The sequence below is a fragment of the Lolium rigidum genome, chromosome 4 (assembly GCF_022539505.1).
Source record: "Lolium rigidum isolate FL_2022 chromosome 4, APGP_CSIRO_Lrig_0.1, whole genome shotgun sequence".
Classification (NCBI taxonomy): domain Eukaryota; kingdom Viridiplantae; phylum Streptophyta; class Magnoliopsida; order Poales; family Poaceae; genus Lolium; species Lolium rigidum.
In genome coordinates this window covers 49,265,989-49,284,164 of record NC_061511.1, presented here as the reverse complement: position 1 = coordinate 49,284,164, position 18,176 = coordinate 49,265,989, and positions in this window count along the sequence as shown.

Genomic DNA, 18,176 nt, shown 5'->3' with positions numbered 1-18,176 from the left:
GATGTTCGGCTTTAACCTTCTGGCAAACGTCACATCGGGCAATAAAGAATGCGATATCTCGCTTCATACCATGCCACCAAAAGGTATCTTTCAAGTCTTGGTACATTTTTGTTCCTCCGGGGTGGATGGAATAGGGGGTGTTGTGGGCCTCTTCCATAATCAGGTTCTTCAGGTTAGGGAGGTTTGGAACGCAAAGACGTCCGTTGTACCACAAAATTCCTTCAGAGTCAACGGAAAATCCAGCCACTTTTTCTTTACCCATACGACGCTTGATTCCTTCAATGCTTTCATGACCAGCTTGTGCTTCTTTAACTTGGTCGTGGAGGGTAGGTCGAACTTCCATTGCGGCCAGGAATCCGTGACTAACCAGTTCTAATCCGAACTCTTCGAACTCTTGATATAGCAGGGGTTGTTTGGTCTTAAGGCGGGCATTGAGAGAACAAGGTTCTCGGCTGAGTGCGTCAGCGACTACATTTGCTTTTCCGGGGTGATAGTGGATGCTGAGATCATAATCTTTTATCAACTCAATCCATCTTCTCTGACGCATGTTTAATTCCCTTTGAGTGAAGATATATTTGAGGCTTTTATGGTCGGTGTAGATGTCACACCGATTACCGATGAGGTAATGGCGCCAAGTTTTGAGGGCATGAACTACAGCAGCTAACTCAAGATCATGAGTTGGGTAGTTCGCTTCATGGGGTTTGAGCTGTCGGGAGAGGTAGGAGATAACTTTGCCTTCTTGCATTAGGACACTTCCAAGACCAAGCTTGGAGGCATCACAATAGATTACAAAGTCTTTAGTAACATCAGGCATGGTTAGGATTGGGGTAGAGACAAGCCGTCTTTTTAGTTCTTGAAAACTTTCCTCGCACTTGTCCGTCCATTCAAACTTCTTATTCTTCTTAAGCAAGAGAGTCAAGGGTTTTGCTATGCTTGAGAATCCTTCTACGAACTTGCGATAGTACCCAGCTAACCCGAGGAAGGATCTTACCTCGGTTTGGTTGGTAGGGGTTGGCGATCCATAATGGATTTGATTAGGGAGGGATCGACGGACGAGTCCTCCACTGATAAAACGTGACCAAGGAATCCAACTTCTTTGAGCCAGAACTGGCACTTGCTAAATTTGGCATAAAGTCGGTGTTTCCTAAGGGTTCCCAAAACAAGCCTCAGATGCTCCTCATGCTCTTCTTCTGTCTTGGAATAAACAAGAATGTCATCAATGAACACCACGACAAACTTGTCGAGGTACTCCATGAAGACTTTATTCATGAGGTTCATGAAATAGGCGGGGGCATTCGTGAGTCCAAAAGACATTACGGTGTACTCATACAGTCCGTAACGGGTAGTGAAAGCAGTTTTGGGAATGTCCGATTCTCGAACCTTGAGTTGATGGTATCCAGTGCGGAGATCTATTTTGGAGAAGACTTTGGCTCCATTCATCTGATCGAACAGATCATCAATCTTGGGTAGAGGATATTTATTCTTGATTGTAACATCGTTGAGTCTACGGTAATCCACACACAGGCGAATGGTACCGTCTCGCTTGTCCACGAAGATCACGGGCGATCCCCAGGGCGAAGCACTAGGTCGGATCAGACCTTTACTCAACATGTCATCTAATTGTTTCTTTAACTCAATCAACTCCTGAGGGTTCATCCGGTAAGGTCGCTGGGCTATAGGTGAAGTACCCGGAATTAACTCAATAATGAATTCAATATCTCGGTCCGGGGGCATACCGGGCAACTCTTCCGGAAACACATCCGGATAATCACAGACGATTGGAACTTGATCTAAGGTTGGTCCAACGATACTTTTCTTGCAGAAGGACTTGGATGAGTGTGTAGTGGCGGTGTATTTTACGGGCAAGCCTTGATCATTAGATAGGGTGATGGATTTCTGAGCACAATCTATGTGTCCTTTGTATTTAGTCATCCAATTCATCCCAAGTATCACTTCTAAACCTTGGGCTCCCAATACTATAAGATCGGCGTGGAAGGGTACTCCTTGTATAACTATGGGAACATTTTTGCATGATAAGTGGGTTTTAGCGGTTGATCCGGGAATTTGGACTAGCATGGGTCGTCGCATGTTAGTCGGCGTCATCCCACTTTTCTTAACGAATGGTTCGGTGACGAAGGAGTGTGATGCTCCGGAATCAAATAAAACTCGAGCAGGAGTGGAGTGGACTAGGAACATACCCATCACGATGTCCGGGGCCTCCTCAGCTTCCTCGGCGTTGACGTGGTTCAGATGTCCTCTAGCTGCATTGGCCTGCTTCTTGATTGCAGGCTTCTTTCCAGGAGTGGCTCTGGCTTGAGCTTGGTTAGACCTGGGTGCATTGGGGCGCCGAGCTGCATTCATCTTGGTGGGGCACTCACGAGAAAAGTGCCCAGGCTTCCCACAAGTGAAACAACCATCTCCAGGAGTACGAGCTGGGGGATTGGGGCGGGGGTTGTTGTTGTAACCTCCTCCTCCGGAACGGTACTGTGGAGCTGGACGGTTGGAGTTTTGATTGTTGGAGCGATAGACAGGGGCGGATGCTGGGGTCCTCTGAGGTGGGTTGGCAGGCCTTGATGGAGGCGGACTGCGGTACTTGGGGTTGCTAGGTCCACTCTGCTGTTGCAGCATCTTGCGCTTTCTGTTTTCATAAGCAGCCTTGCGCTTGGACTCCACCATAATGGCGGCATCCACGAGTGCCTCCAGGTCAGCGTAAGGTACAGCCACGAGAATGCTCTGGATTTCTTCATGCAGGCCATTCATGAAACGGTCGCGCTTCTTCTCGTCAGTATCAGTATCCTGAGGTGCATACCTTGCCAAGGTGTTGAACTTATCCAGATAATCCACAACGCTTGAGTTATTCTGCTTCAGGTTGAAAAACTCATCGCGCTTCATCTTGATCAGTCCTGTGGGAATGTGAGCCTTGCGGAACTTGGTGGTGAATTCCTCCCATGTGATGACATGATCCTCGGCTTGCATGGCCTTGACATTCTCCCACCATGCTCTTGCGGGTCCAGAAAGGAAGTGAGTGGCAAGAAGAACTTTCTCTTGTTCTCCCACAGCGGCGACTTCAAGGTTGTTCTCGATGGTGCGGAGCCAGTCGTCCGCGTCGAGGGGAGCGGTGCACTTAGAGAACACGGGTGGGTTAGTGTTCTGGAAATCCCTAAGGCGTGATCTTGGGGCTTCTTCGCCGTGTCCTTCTCCTTCTTCATGGTTACGGTTTCCCGCAGCGGCTTGAGCAATCTGCCGAAGGGCAGCAAGGTTGGCTTCACTCTCTTGGCGGGAACGTTGGCGATCTTCCAACGAGAGGCGGAGAATCCGAGTCATGTCGGGATCCGGGGGTGGTGGTGGTGGGGGCGGAGCGTTTGTGTTGCGGCGGGTGTCAACCATCTGAGGAAACAAGATATGAGATAACGGAACAAATTTAAGGAGCAAGGTCTTTCCAAGGGGATTGGGAAGGTGTATGTATGCATGATAAGAAATAAATTTTCATAACTAAAACAAACACAAGAGAATCAAAGAGGCAATCATCATTCATCAGCCATACTACCAAAAGATGTTATAGTTCACAACCAACATATGGTCACATCAGGACCAACAAAGTACGTCGCAACATGCGGGACAGCCTAACATATAACAAGTCTCGGGGGTGCACATCTAGAAATCATCAAGAGGGGCGGAGAGTCCGTCAAACGGGGGCTCCTCGGGGTCCTCCTCCTCATCCGGCGTGGCCTTCACGGTGTCAAGGGGCTCGGGATCCTCGGGCTCGTCGTTGATGAAGGCGAGGTCATCCTCGTCCTCATCTCCATCGCGCCCATCCCCGATGAGTCCCTCTTCCTCCAAGAAGTCCTCGTCGTCACTCACAAGGGCGGTGTCCTCCTTGCGGATATCTTCCCCGTGGTCCGGAAGAGCCTCAAGCTTGTCCTCGGCGTCACGGAGGGCGGTCTTGAGGTGCATGACCTTGACCTTCAGCATGTAGTTAGCCTCACGGACGCGGAGTGTCTTCTTCTGCTGGTGACGATACTTGAGCCTTGCCAGCTTCAGGTCCAGCTTGAGTCCTTCCTGCTCATGCTTCAGCACCTCATTCTCCATCCTGTTGGTGTCAAGGCTGAGCTGAGTCTTGTACAGCAAGTTCTCCATCTGGGACACTTGGCGCCCAAGGAGGCAAGTGTAGGGGATCATAGTGGGAATCCCCTCCTCGTTGCGACGTCCCAAGAGAGCATGCGGAAGCCCCTTGGCCTCCAACTCAACACGGTGGTGGAAGACTAGGCGAGAGAGGGCTGATTGGAGCACCCTCACAAGTCCATCCTCCCACGTGCGGTCAAAGACCTGAACCTCAATCTCCTCAAGTGGCTTCACATGGGAGCCACGGAGTGTGCAGACCACCAACCAGGACATCTCGCCGTCCTTGGTGCTCTCCAGCTGTCCTCCCTTCACCTCGGGTAGCAGGCGTGCAACGGCCCGCGACACCTCAACAAGGGCAGTCTCAAACAGGTAGGGAGGCTGATTGTAGCCCAGCTGGAGGCTCTCGGTGAACATAGGTGGATCCATCTACACAACATTTTAAGTTCTTAGTTAGTAACATGATCAAAGTGTGCAAAATTTTAAGTGCATAAGGTAAAATCATTAAAGATTAATGCAAGTAATATAACATCTAAAAGAATTTAGGGGAGAGACTAGGCATTATTTCAGCATATAGTCATCTCGTTTTTGATATAGAAAAATAGTTTTTGTACTACCTTAGCGTCCATGCTAACTAGGGTCTCCTATGGTCAGGATGGCTCTATACCGGCTCCGTGGGGACCCCGGAATACATATCCGAAATACCACGTTATGCATTTCTCTCACGACCCCAGAATCATTCTGCCGTGAGAACATAACCGAACTGAATATCCAGATTACAATCATCCATTACAAGTACCGAATAAATAGTCTTACAATAAAGGGGTCACATGACCCAGTCTTACATAAATGCCACGTTGGGCAAGTTCACACAAACATAGCAACGGATACACGTCGTCATCGTCGGGCCCAAGTCATGCCTTTAGACCTACAGGCAGCTGACTTGGAGATCGTCCTAGGTCGCATAGTCGTCCCGGTAGCCTCCATCATCTTCATAGTCCTCCTCATAGTCCGGCCAAGTAAATAGCCAGGGACAAAGCCGTGAGTACATTTGGAATTGTACTCGCAAACCATCAAAAGGGGTGCTATCATAAACTATCTAAGGAGAAGAGAGAGGAACGATAGTTTCTCTCGTGGATATAGCATGCATCAGTTTCTCTTGTGGATTTAGCATGCATCAGTTTCTCTTGTGGATATAGCATGCATCAGTTTCTCTTGTGGATGTAGCATACCGGCATCTCAAGTGATGCGGACACTATGGTGATCCCGTGACATCCCTATATCTTTATTGAAGAAGAGATAGCATTTCACCGTCTCAAGTGATGGGATGCTGGGGAAGTCCTATGACATCTCTATATTTTTATTGAAGAAGAGTTAGCATTTCACCATCTCAATTGATGGGATGTCTGGGAAGTCCTATGACATCTCTATATCTTTATTGAAGAAGAGTTCCTTTTCATGAAACAATAGTAGAGGTTCCCACATCATTTTATTTCCGGCGACCATCTCCATATGGTCGACACTCACACCATTCCGAACCTTTCCGGTACATCCAACACAACACTTTCAATTCCAAAGCATTTGTCAAAAACAAAACTCAAAGCTCAGGTTAAGGTTGGCCTCTTCAACTTGTCCATGACCGCGGACGCGGCTATTCGAATAGTTTCAACTCTGCAGAGTGTGCGCACTTTCACCACAAGAACCAACAAATCCGCCGGGATCAACCCCGGTTCGTCATACACAAGTATGCGAGTCTCGGATAGTCAGTCAAAGTCTTTCGCTCTCCTCCGTTGACATGAGATCCTTCCCTGCGGGCTTACCCCTTCCCGGCACCCCGGCGGCATACCTTCTCATGAGCGTATCCCCGGCGCCACGACGGAAGACCCTCAGTAATCGTCCGGCTATAGACAACTACAGTGTATTGCCTCCTTCAGAGCGCAACCCGGCGTCAGAGGTCATCCTGACCCTCCTAGAGAGTTATGAAGGGGTCCCACGTCAACTTTGTCGAACTACGGACTAAGCCCGTGCCCACTTTGGGTGATGTGGCTGCGCTGTAAAGTTGGTTCGGCGAACACTTATACGCAGTGCTCGTTTTCCCATCCCACCTTAACCTTCCTCATTTCATCATCCACACAACACGTATCCAACACCTTTACCAAACACTTTTGCTTTCATAAACCTTACACTTGAGTAAGCTTCCCTCACTCAAGGTTTTCTCAAAACATTTACAACAAGGTAATCCTTGAGGGGTTCCCATCCTAAGGTTTCATGAGAGGATAAACTACTCTTGAATATGTGGCCGAAATGACAAACATATCTCATCAAGTGTGTTTGGAGGAGTGGCTAGAGAGAACTCACACTTGCTTGGTGTGAGCATGTGTGAGTCGAACCTAATTGTGTTGAGTTTTCAGATTTTATAGTGCTACATTACTACTTTAGAGTGGTATAGACTTTACCCAATTAATTCTTGGTAGGCATACCCATCTCATTTTGTGGATACACCAATATAGTGGCATTGATAACTCTTATCCTATCATAGTAGTGTTGGTATCGGCTATCTTCTATAAAGAATGAGAAGTGAACGAGATAAATGGACTATGTGCCCAAACTAGAATGACACGGCCATGATGCCATGCATTCCAATAACACAAGATCAAAGTGGAGTGTCACCACTAGGGAGTACCCCACTTAGCATTACACATACATAGGTGACAATAGACGAAGAACAACACACATAGAGATCAAGGTGCTTTGGGTGCCAACAAATGACAACCAACAAACACCAATTCAGAGTTCAAAGATGGCTTGCCTTGGTTGGCTTGTCCCTGGTCTTCCTCAAGATCTTCTTCAAAGTCCTCCCCTTCAACTTCTCCCTCGTTCGTATCTAACGTCGCAAAAGAAAAGGGTACACATAATCAATACACAAACAAGGGAACCAAAGGTAACTTGGTAAAATATGCAAAACATGCAGGGGAGTTGTTTGGCAGTAAACATAAATGGGTGGTTTAAGTTTAAGTCAAAAAGGGGTGATGGTTTAAACAACATAATCCAAATTTAACCTATCATTGCATGTAACACACATACAATCATAACCAGAGACAAATCTTTATGAACAGAGACCAATGATATTTTTCCTAGATGCACAGTAACAATATAAGACTAACACAATTGGATTCATCCCAAAACATTAATTTTTCAATTTTTAGAATTAAGAATACTAACCAGAATACAGTGATCATGTTTAATACATCAGAAATTGTACAAAAATCCTAAAAATACAAGACCAGTGGCATTTGAAAGATAATTTTATACTGGTTCTAATGCAATTGGATTCATGTCAAACAGAGTTACCAAACTATTTTTATTAACGAAACAGTGCACCAGTAGGTTTTCATTTTTAATTTCTGTTTAACAAATTTTCAAAAATTAGAAAGGGCGGGAACGCCCTGGGCCGTGCAGTGGCTGCGCCGATGGGCCGGCCCAGTGGGGCTCTCCAGTGGCCGCGGAAAAAAAAAAAAAAAAAAAAGAAAAAGAGAAAAGGCCGGGGGCCCGTGGCGGGCTAGGCCGGCCGACGTGGCCATGCACGCGGACGTGGCCGTGCATGCGCCATGCGGCCGCCCGATCTGGATCCGACGGCCCAGATCTGGCGCGTCGTCGACGTCTGCGGCGCTCGCCGGCGCGGAAGAAGAAAGGGAGCGGCGGCGGGCTTACCGGCGGCTGGCGGTGGCGTGGCTCGGTGCGGACGTGTCGGGGCGTAGGCGTGCGTCGTGTGCGTGCGTCGGCGGCGTCCAGGGGCGTCTGCTCCTCCTCTCGCGGCGTCAACGGCAACACGGGCGGCGTCGGCTTGTCGTCGGTGTCGCCGTTCGGTGGCCGATCTGCGCGTCAGGGCAGAGAGAAAGGGGTTAGGAGAGGCAGAGGGTGGCGTGGGTGAAGAAGATCAGGGCCAGAGAGCGGCGTGGGCGCCGTGGTGGCGACCTCCTGCTCGTCACCCTCGCGGTGACCGTGGCGGGCGTCTCGGCGTCGACAACGGCGGCTCGGCTGCCGCTCGAGCAGCCAGGGAGGGGAACGGACAGCCTTGCGGCGTGGCGAGTGAGGGAACTGAGGGGGAGAGAGGGGCGCTCGGTGAGCTTTTATAGGCAGAGAGGGGGAGCGGCAGTGGGAGGGGCGGTGGTGATGGCCAATGGACGCCCAGGGGCTGGCGTCACGCGCTGGCCCCACGGTGACGTCGGCCTGGTGGGTCAGCAGGGGGAGGGAGTCGAGGCGGTGCACGGCAGGCGAGGGTGATGGCGCGTCGTGCGAGGCGACGCCATCATCGCCCTGCCAGCGTGGCGCGCGCGTGCGTTTGGCTAGGGTTTTTTGGGCGCGCGAGTGAGAGGGGGTGCTGGTGGCGGTTTGGGCCGAAAGAGAGGGGGCAGCACGGGCTAGGGTTGGGCCCGAGCAAGAGAGGGAGGGGTGGTGTTGTCCACGGCCCAAAACAGAGAAGAAAAAGAGAGAGAAGAGAGAAAAAGAGAAGAAATAAAAAGAGAGGGGGAAGTTCCCCCCCCTTATCTCTCGGCCAAAACCCAAGAGAGAAGAGAAAAGGGCAGGGGTGAAAAAGAGAGGGGAAATGCCATATGCATGTGCCAAAGTGTGACCAAGTGCATGAGCACATGTGGAGAGAAATTGGGAGAAAAATAAAATAAGGTGATGGTGGTGTTGGTGATGTAATCCCTAGGTGGTCTGGTGTTGGTGTAGAGAAGAGGGGAAAGTGTTCCCTCTTATCCAGAGGTGATGCACACATGCTAGGGTTAGGGTTTTTTAGGAGTGAGGTGTACCGAGGTGGTACTAAATAAATTACAGGTTCTATTTTGAGCATTTTAAGAAGTGGTGTTCTTGTTTAATTTATGGTGTGGTGTCATACATATTAAATCAAAAGGAAAGTTGAGTTAGGTTAATCAAGAATCTATCCTACACTCAATCACAAATGCTTAAAACAAGTTTTTGTTGGCCCAAAATTTTAACTTGTTTGAAAAAAAATGCAGGTTCTGAAAAATGGGGTGTTACAAGAAAGTCCCTTGGACTATAAATATGTATCTAGGGTTATCGGAAAAGGAGGACAATCATCGTTCAACCAACACAAATCAGGCGCATCGCCACCCCTTTCTTCGAGGGTTTCTCCCGGGTAAGCACCATGCTTGCCTAGATCGCATCTAGCGATCTAGGCAAGCATACGTTTATTCGTTACCTTGTACTGCTCGTGCTGAAGCCTTGTTGATGGCGAGCAGTACTATTTATCCTTAGGTGTCTAGGGGCTTGCATTGATGCTTTCGCGTGCATATCTGCGTGGCAATGCCGTCCCTCGACACCTAGCTGCCCTTACGTCTATCCAGGCGTAAGGGCAGCATCTTGCTTGTTCGTTACTTAGTAGATCCGATCTGTTATAGTTGCTCCTTGCTCCGCAGGGATTAGTTTAATATCTGCATAGTTAGGCCTTATGCTTCGGGGTCGGACGATCCGGTAGTGCGTTAGGTGTTGTTCACCGTCCCCGCAAGGGATGTTCTGGGAATCAACGTTATGTTGGTTTTTAGGCCTCTCGTAGGGGTAGTTTGCATCATCTTCCGTAGCCGCTAGGCCCGATCACACGTAGGACGTTCCGGTTATGCGGTGAAAACCCTAAACTGTCGTGGATCGCTTTAGCTTTGTTTTGATCAAGCAGGATCCCCATGCCATTGTAAATCCAACGTGAAACATGGGGCGATCGGCTCCTTGAGCCGATCCACAGGGAAACCTGATGAGCCGATAGGGCTCGTATTTAACGTTTACGAGTCTACCATGCAGGAACAATTGAAGCACTAACACCTTCCTGATCGGGTCTAGGTCAGGTGGCACACCCTAGCAACCGCCAGGACGTGGCTGGAAGATTTGCGGGACGACGCGAGGTGCCAGGGTCCACTAAGCGGCCCTGGGAGCTTCCCGGCTCTTCGTGTTGCTTAGCCATTGCCCGTCGGTGGGTTTTGGAGGGTAACAATCTCATATGCTTTACAATAATGTTGATCAAGGTTATGTTGGTAGCATGTCACTTCAGAAATTATTTGTGTTATCGTTTACCTACTCGAGGGCGAGTAGGAACTAAGCTTGGGGATGCTTGATACGTCTCAAACGTATCTATAATTTCTTATGTTCCATGCTACTTTTATGAAAATACTCACAAGTTTTATACATACATCATTATTATGCATTTTCCGGCACCTACCTATTAACAAGATGCCGAAGTGCCAGTTGCTGTTTTTGGTTTCAGAAATCCTACAAAGGAAATATTCTCGGAATTGGACGAAATCAACGCCCAGGGTCTTATTTTTCCACGAAGCTTCCAGAAGACCGAAAGGGATACGAGGAGGGGCGACGAGGCGCCGACACCACAGGGCCGCGCGGCCTGGGTGGGGCCCGCGCCGCCCTATGGTGTGGGCCCCTCGCGCCGCCTCCTGACCTACCCTTCCGCCTACTTAAAGCCTTCGTCGCGAATACCCCTGTACCGAGAGCCACGATACGGAAAACCTTCCAGAGACGCCGCCGCCGCCAATCCCATCTCGAGGGATTTAGGAGATCGCCTCCGGCACCCTGCCGGAGAGGGGAATCATCACCGGAGGGCTCTACATCATCATGCCCGCCTCCGGATTGATGCGTGAGTAGTTCATCCTTGGACTATGGGTCCATAGCAGTAGCTAGTTGGTTGTCTTCTTCGTTTGTGCTATCATGTTTAGATCTTGTGAGCTGCCTAACATGATCAAGATCATCTATTTGTAATGCTACATGTTGTGTTTGGCGAGATCCGATGAATATAGAATATTATGTCAAGTTGATTATCAATCTATCATATATGTGTTGTTTATGTTCTTGCATGCTCTCCGTTGCTAGTAGAGGCTCGGCCAAGTTGATACTTGTAACTCCAAGAGGGAGTATTTATGCTCGATAGTGGGTTCATGTCTCCATTGAATCGGGACAAGTGACGTAAAGTTCTAAGGTTGTGGATGTGTCTGTTGCTACTAGGGATAAAACATCAATGCTTTGACTAAGGATATTTGTGTTGATTACATTACGCACCATACTTAATGCAATTGTCTGTTGTTTGCAACTTAATACCTGGAAGGGGTGCGGATGCTAACCTGAAGGTGGACTATTTAGGCATAGATGCATGCTGGATAGCGGTCTATGTACTTTGTCGTAATGCCCTGATTAAATCTCATAGTGATCATCATGATATGTATTGAATCTTTATTTGTCAATTGTCCGCCTGTAATTTGTTCACCCAGCATGTTATTTATCTTATTGGAGAGACACCACTAGTGAACTGTGGACCCCGGTCCATTCTTTTACATCTGAATACAATCTACTGCAATCATTGTTCTCTACTGTTCTTTGCAAACAAACACCATCTTCCACACAATACGTTTAATCCTTTGTTTTCAGCAAGCCGGTGAGATTGACAACCTCACTGTTACGTTGGGGCAAAGTAACTTGATTGTGTTGTGCAGGTTCCACGTTGGCGCCGGTTTCACTGGTGTTGCGCCGCACTACAATCCTCCACCAACAACCTTCACGTGTTCCTTGACTCCGACTGGTTCGATAACCTTGGTTTCTTTCTGAGGGAAAACATGCTGCTGTGCGCATCACACCTTCCTCTTGGGGTTCCCAACGGACGTGTGCATCACGCGCATCAGTACCGGAGACTATCAAGAGGAGGAGGTTTTCTACCAAGAGGAAGAAGAAGAGAAGTTGGATCACAACACCAACCAAGGCAAGCTAATATTCTTGCAAAGTGCAAAGCTCTACAAGAGCAAGGCACCCCACATTTTATTTTATGCTTAATGAGCCCATCCCAAGTTATACTACAAGCTTTTACTTACAAGCTATATTGCTTTTGTTTTATCAAAGTTACTTTTTGATTCATGATTCACTTGGTTTAGATATAGAGTAGAACAAGAGCATCAAACTTAGCCTAGAAAGCTATAAGCTAGTTAGCACCCCTCATGACTAGTTGCTAGTGCTAACAAATAAAATTGACTACTCTAGATGGGAACTTGTGAAATGAAATAACTTTGAAAACCTTGGAATGATGAGTCATTCTATTGAAAGATTTTGAAGGTGAATGTGACTTGTGAATGACATGGTGAACTTTACAAAAACTGATGGTTGGGTTCGGATGCGATAACATTCCAATTTACAAGTACCCCCACAATACCTGATTATGGGTAGGGTCTAACTGGAAGTTTATATATCTTAGTATAGGTTTCCTCTAAACAAGCGTCATAGGGGTTATGCCTAGGCTGCCTCCGTTAAATGTGAAATGATGTGAAATGACGTGAATGAGGTGAATCGTCCGGCCCAAGCCCTGTGCAGTTCCCAGGCTGACGGTTTGTCTTCACTGGGAGGCCAAGCTCATGGGGAGAGGTGCCTATACTAGGGTGTGTAAGTGAAAGGTTAGGGTTGATGATCCGCGTACTGAGTTACGATTATTCAGGGTTATCCCTGACGGATGTAATCAAATGTTGTGGCACAAGTGTGCAACCTCTGCAGAGTGTAGAACTATTCGAATAGCCGTGTCCACGGTTACGGACGATTGGAAAGGCCATACTGTTCCGTCATCAGACCATTTTCAAAAATATGACATATAACTTGTGACTTGAACTTGAAAGGTGAATGGTGAATTTGAGTTGAATCACAACAGAGTTGTAGGAATGACACTAATGTTCCCACTTGAGTTAGTTAGCAAATGAAGAGGCTTTTACTAAATGTTTGTGAACTAAAATTGGCTTTATGCAAATAAACCTAGAGCTTAGCACCCCCTTACTAGAATTGATAAGTACTTACACTAGTATTAGTTTGCGAGTACTTTAAAAGTACTCATGGCTTTGTCCCTGGCTATTCAAATGGCCAGACTATGAAGGAGAACAGCAGTACGAGGAAGATGGACAGTAGGACGTCTACGACAACTAGGACCACTCCTGACGTCAAGCGTTGGCCTGTGAACTAGATAGTCCACTACTATTACGCTTACGCTACTTGTGATGTTCGTTGATCAATAGATCAACTATTTGTGTAATATGGGATCATGTGATCCCCTTTTGTAAGACAATGATGGGTTGTAATGAATGATGATTTCTGGTATCAACTGTTATTTCTCGCAACAACAATCTTCCTGGGATTGCGATGTATGGCATAATAGACATCTGGACTTAAAAATATGGGTGTTGACAAGTTGGTATCAGAGCCATTGTTTGACCTTAGGAGAACCTAGTTAGAATGGACGTTCTGAAAAACTTAGTTTCAAAAACAAATGAAGTGAATATTTATGAAAACTTATTCACACTCTTACCTTTGAGATCTTTTTCAAAAGAGAAACTCATGCTACACTTTTCTTGTAATTATACATAAAATTGGACACACTTGCACTTCTCTAACCTACTCATCCAATTCTCTTTCAGATGGTGTGGCCCCACAACACCAAGTTTTACCAGTTGGTGAATGGTGGGAACTTGATCTTCGAGAAGGACTTAGATGATTTGTCTGAGCATCTCGGACGCCCGCACCCGGAGTTCCTTGGAACTCAAATGGACAACCAGCCCGGAAGGGAACTTCAGTGGGTTATCACCACTGACCTGAGAGGCAAGAGGGAGCCTCCCATTTCTGAGAGGATCCATTTCTCTATCATGGAAAGCAACTGGCTAGATGGACTAGCTAGAGCCATGCAGGAAGCACTTGCCCGTCTGTGTGGGCAGCATGTGACTGAGCTTTATGGGACTCGCTTTACTCACTTTGCAAGGCATGACTCCATCGGAGGACCCAGGGCACTGTCACCCCACCCGGAGCTGAAATATCACGTGGAGCACCTAGACTTTATTCTGCACGAGACCCAGAAGGAGCTGGACAACTGTCGCGTCTACGCCAACCAGACTCGCGCCCACCTGGCGCAGCAAACCGATACCGTCAGGATCCTTGCCCATGAGCGCAAGACACTCCGCCAGCAGCGTGCCAAGAAGGATGCTACCATTGCGCGCCTCCGCGCAAAGATAGTATCCTTGGAGACAACTATCAAGGCCCAAGAGGACCAGCTGATGGAACTAGCAGAAGAAGGTGAAGACCTTCAGGGAGGAGCAGCCTTCCTGAGTGATGATGAGGATTTCGGGGAAGATGAGGCTTTCTGGAAGCCGGAGAAGATGACCACACCCTGATAGATGTGGATAGTGAGTAGTAGTTTCACTTGATCACTTCCGTAGGTGTGAGTTTGTATCGATCCCCTTGTATCGTAGAACGAATGAATGGTTCTTAAAACCAACGGTGTGTTAGCTTTGAAATGTGTGATGTTGGGTATGAATGAAAAAGTGTTGATGGTTGTACCCCCTCAACACTACTCAAGTTTTGAAACTTTTTGAACTTTAAACCAAACAAACCATAGAAATTTCCCTCTTATCTTATCATCTACCTCAATATTAAGATGGCCCCTCCAACTCGCAACAACAGCCAGGACACAATGATACAACTGCTGCAGACCCTGATGGCAGATCGGGAGAATGAGAGAACTGAAAGACAAGCCAACATAGCTGCACTACAACAGATTGCTAACAACAATCAAGGCCATGGAAACCATGATCACCCTGGATCGAAGCTGAAGAAATTTTCAGAACACCAACCCTCCAATGTTTAGCAAGACAGAAGAACCCCTAGATGCTGATGACTAGCTCCAGACAATGGAGAACAACCTAGAAGTTGCGGGAGTAGAAGCCGCAGAGAAAGTACTATTCGCCACACACTATTTGTCATGACCTGCCAGAGCCTGGTGGACGAGTGCCCGCGCAATGAATGCCGGACAAATAATGACTTGGGCAGATTTCAAACTCAAGTTCAGCAAGTATCACGTTCCTCAAGGACTAATCAAGAAGATGAGAGACGAGTTTCGCGAACTCAAGCAAGGAAGGATGTCCGTGGCGGAATACCGTGACAGGTTTCTTACGCTGTCAAGGTACACCCCGGATGAGACCGACACCAACGAAAAGAGGAAGGAGAGATTTCTGAATGGACTGCATGACGAAATGCAAACGGTGTTAGTGAACATTCCGTTTGCTGACTTGGAAGCCCTGGTGGACTCAGCGATACAGATGGAAGGGAAGCTACATCAAGCCACCGAGAACCGCAAGCGCCGGATGATGAACCAGAATGGACCCCACCATGCCCAGAAGTACCGCAACAACTCCTCTGGAGGATTTATCCCAAGATACAACAAGCCCCCTGCTCAGACGTACCGCCCAAACTACACAAACAACAACGGGGGCCACCCAAAGCCCGGAGGCCACAAAAGCAACAACACCAACAACAGCAACCACCACAACAAAAACAGCCACCCCAATAGTGACAACAACACCCCCAATAATGCCCCAAGGACTGGAAGCAACGCTATCCCCGTCACCCCGAAAGACAAGTCAACTGTGAACTGCTATGAATGTGGAGTGGTGGGACACTACTCCAATGAGTGCCCCAAGAAGCTTTCCAAGATTGCCACCAATACCGCTGCACCTGCTCAGCAACAGCGCCGTTTCGCAGCCCGAAGGAACCAGAACAACCGCAACGGCCGTCTCTTCCACATGAATAATGCCACTGAAGCCCAGGAAGCACCCCAGACCATGCAAAGTATGTCTACTGTTAACTCCTCTGCCCAATCTCTCTTAGGAACCTAACTTTTCTTAAAATCTCGGGATGAGATTTGTTTAAGGGGGAAGGGTTTGTAACATCCCAAATTTTCAAACAAAGAAGAAAATGAATTTCCCTTTTTCCAAAAATGAGAACCAACAAAAAATTTTCTGAATAAGGTGCTATGCATAATACTTGTTCTTGATAATTGTGTTATTACCATGATGCTTATGTGAACTACCTTGAAATATTCCAAAACCCTAAACCTCACCCCTCTTGTCACCATCCAATATAAAATAAATAAAAAGATTTTTAAATTAAAAAGAAAGGCATATGTAAGCCTATGGATATAATTACAAATAATAAACCATGCTATGTTCTAATCTTATTAGAAGGTTTGCAACACCTCCACAAAACTAGGTTTATCAACTAAATCCCATGTGAAACCAAAATAAAATAAAACTTGCATAGAGGCATATGTGGCACATAGCCATTTTATCAAATCTTGACCTATGCCATTATACTTGGCCCAAATAGCTTGAAACCATTACTCAACTTAATCTAACATTCCATGAACTCAAAACCAAGACCTAGGGTCAAAGAAAAAGAAAAGGGAATGAAAATATGAAATGCACATATGTGCTTATGGCCATTTTTACAAATCTTTAACCTAGACCATTTTGGCTCGCACCATTGGTTGGAGATGGTTACTAAACACTTATAAACACTTTTGGAATCAAAGGAACTCAAATCAAATCAAATTTGAATTCAAAATGAGCTCACATGCACTAATGGTCAAAATTGACAATCTTAGCCTGATGCCCTCTTTGAGCCTCTGTTTTGGAAATTTTTTAAACTACACAATGCCAACTCTTTGCACGTCATCCAAGACAACATCAAGGTGAACAACTTTGCCCAAAACCACCCCTGCCTTTTCTTCCTCAAATTCAAATGGTGATCAAGGAAAGTAGAGACATTGAAACAGATTCAACATTATGTGCATTTTGAAATTTTACAAACCACTTCAAATTTGACCACCACCACCACCATTCTACTGCAAATAGTATATGATTAGAACCCGCCAAAATTCAATCAAATTTTCAAAAATTATTTTCTTGCGGGCATTGTGTCGAGCACTTGATGTGCATAATCTGGAGGAAATGAACCATGCTAAAATCCAGTGGATAATCACCTCAACCCTCACTCCTATGTCATCACTAACACCCTCTAGCACCCAGGAGACAAAGCCCAGCACTTGTACCACAGTACCTTCGCGATGGTGACCAGAACATGGGGTGAGCACGGCATGACCATGCCATCATCCTCTCCCTTCACCTCCACCCTGCATCAGCATGTCCTTCCCCTTCCCCTGGTTCTGCTGATCACGGTGGACACGCTCCCGAGCCAAACAGAAGTCGACAAGCCCCAGAACACGCGGCCATGCAACGCCAGAGCGCGCACCGCGAGCGCCACAGACGCGCACGACCACGGTGTCGTTCGGCCAACTCCGTTGACCTCTTCGCTCTCTCTCTCTGCGCCAGTAGACTCCCCGTGACCTCAGCAACCACGTGGACATGCCCATTGGTTCGCGCACGACCTATCGCCGTCGCCATCGGCGACGTCGTCCGCCGGGTACTGCCAGTACACGAGCACGCTGCCAACGCCACCGTCCACCTTTTCCCCTGCAGTCAAGCGCGTCGTGATCACCGTGACATCGTGAACAGGACCACACCCTCGCCAACGTCACTGAGACGCTGTAGACTCACCGTCGACGACGACCTGCCCGCACCCCTCGGCCTCGTCTCGACCCTATAAAAGCCGGCCACCCCGAGAGGGATTTCTCACACCAATCGACTTCCCTCGTCTCTCTGATCCTCCTCCACCCATTACCTCGCCACATTGTTGCCGGTAGACCCCCAATTGCTCGCTGAAGTCCGCGGCGGTGCTGCAGAAGGAGCCATCGATTTCCGCCACCTCCGGAGTCGCCGCCGGTACCAGAAGACCCGCCGTCGTCCGCAACGTCGCCGGGCGTCGTTGCTGATCATCTCCGGAGCCCAGGATTTCCGCCGACCCCCTACCTCCATCGTGCCAGCACCTGCTTCTCGCCGCCGCCGACGACAACGCTCCACCGTCAGATCATCGTCTAATCCAACGCTTCACACGCGTGTACCGATTCGGTGAGTAACACCCGCTGACAAGCGGCCCCCGCCTTGTCAGGCAGCCCACGCGTGCTGGACGCATGGTGGGCTGGCCTGTGCATTTTCAAACCATTTCGGCTCACCTCATTTTCCCGCCGGCCCATTTAATTCTTTCTGTTTAATTCAAAATTGCTCATAGATGCCTTTTTCAAAATTGAATAGTTTCAAATCCACTGGGCCAAATTTGATGAATTTGGT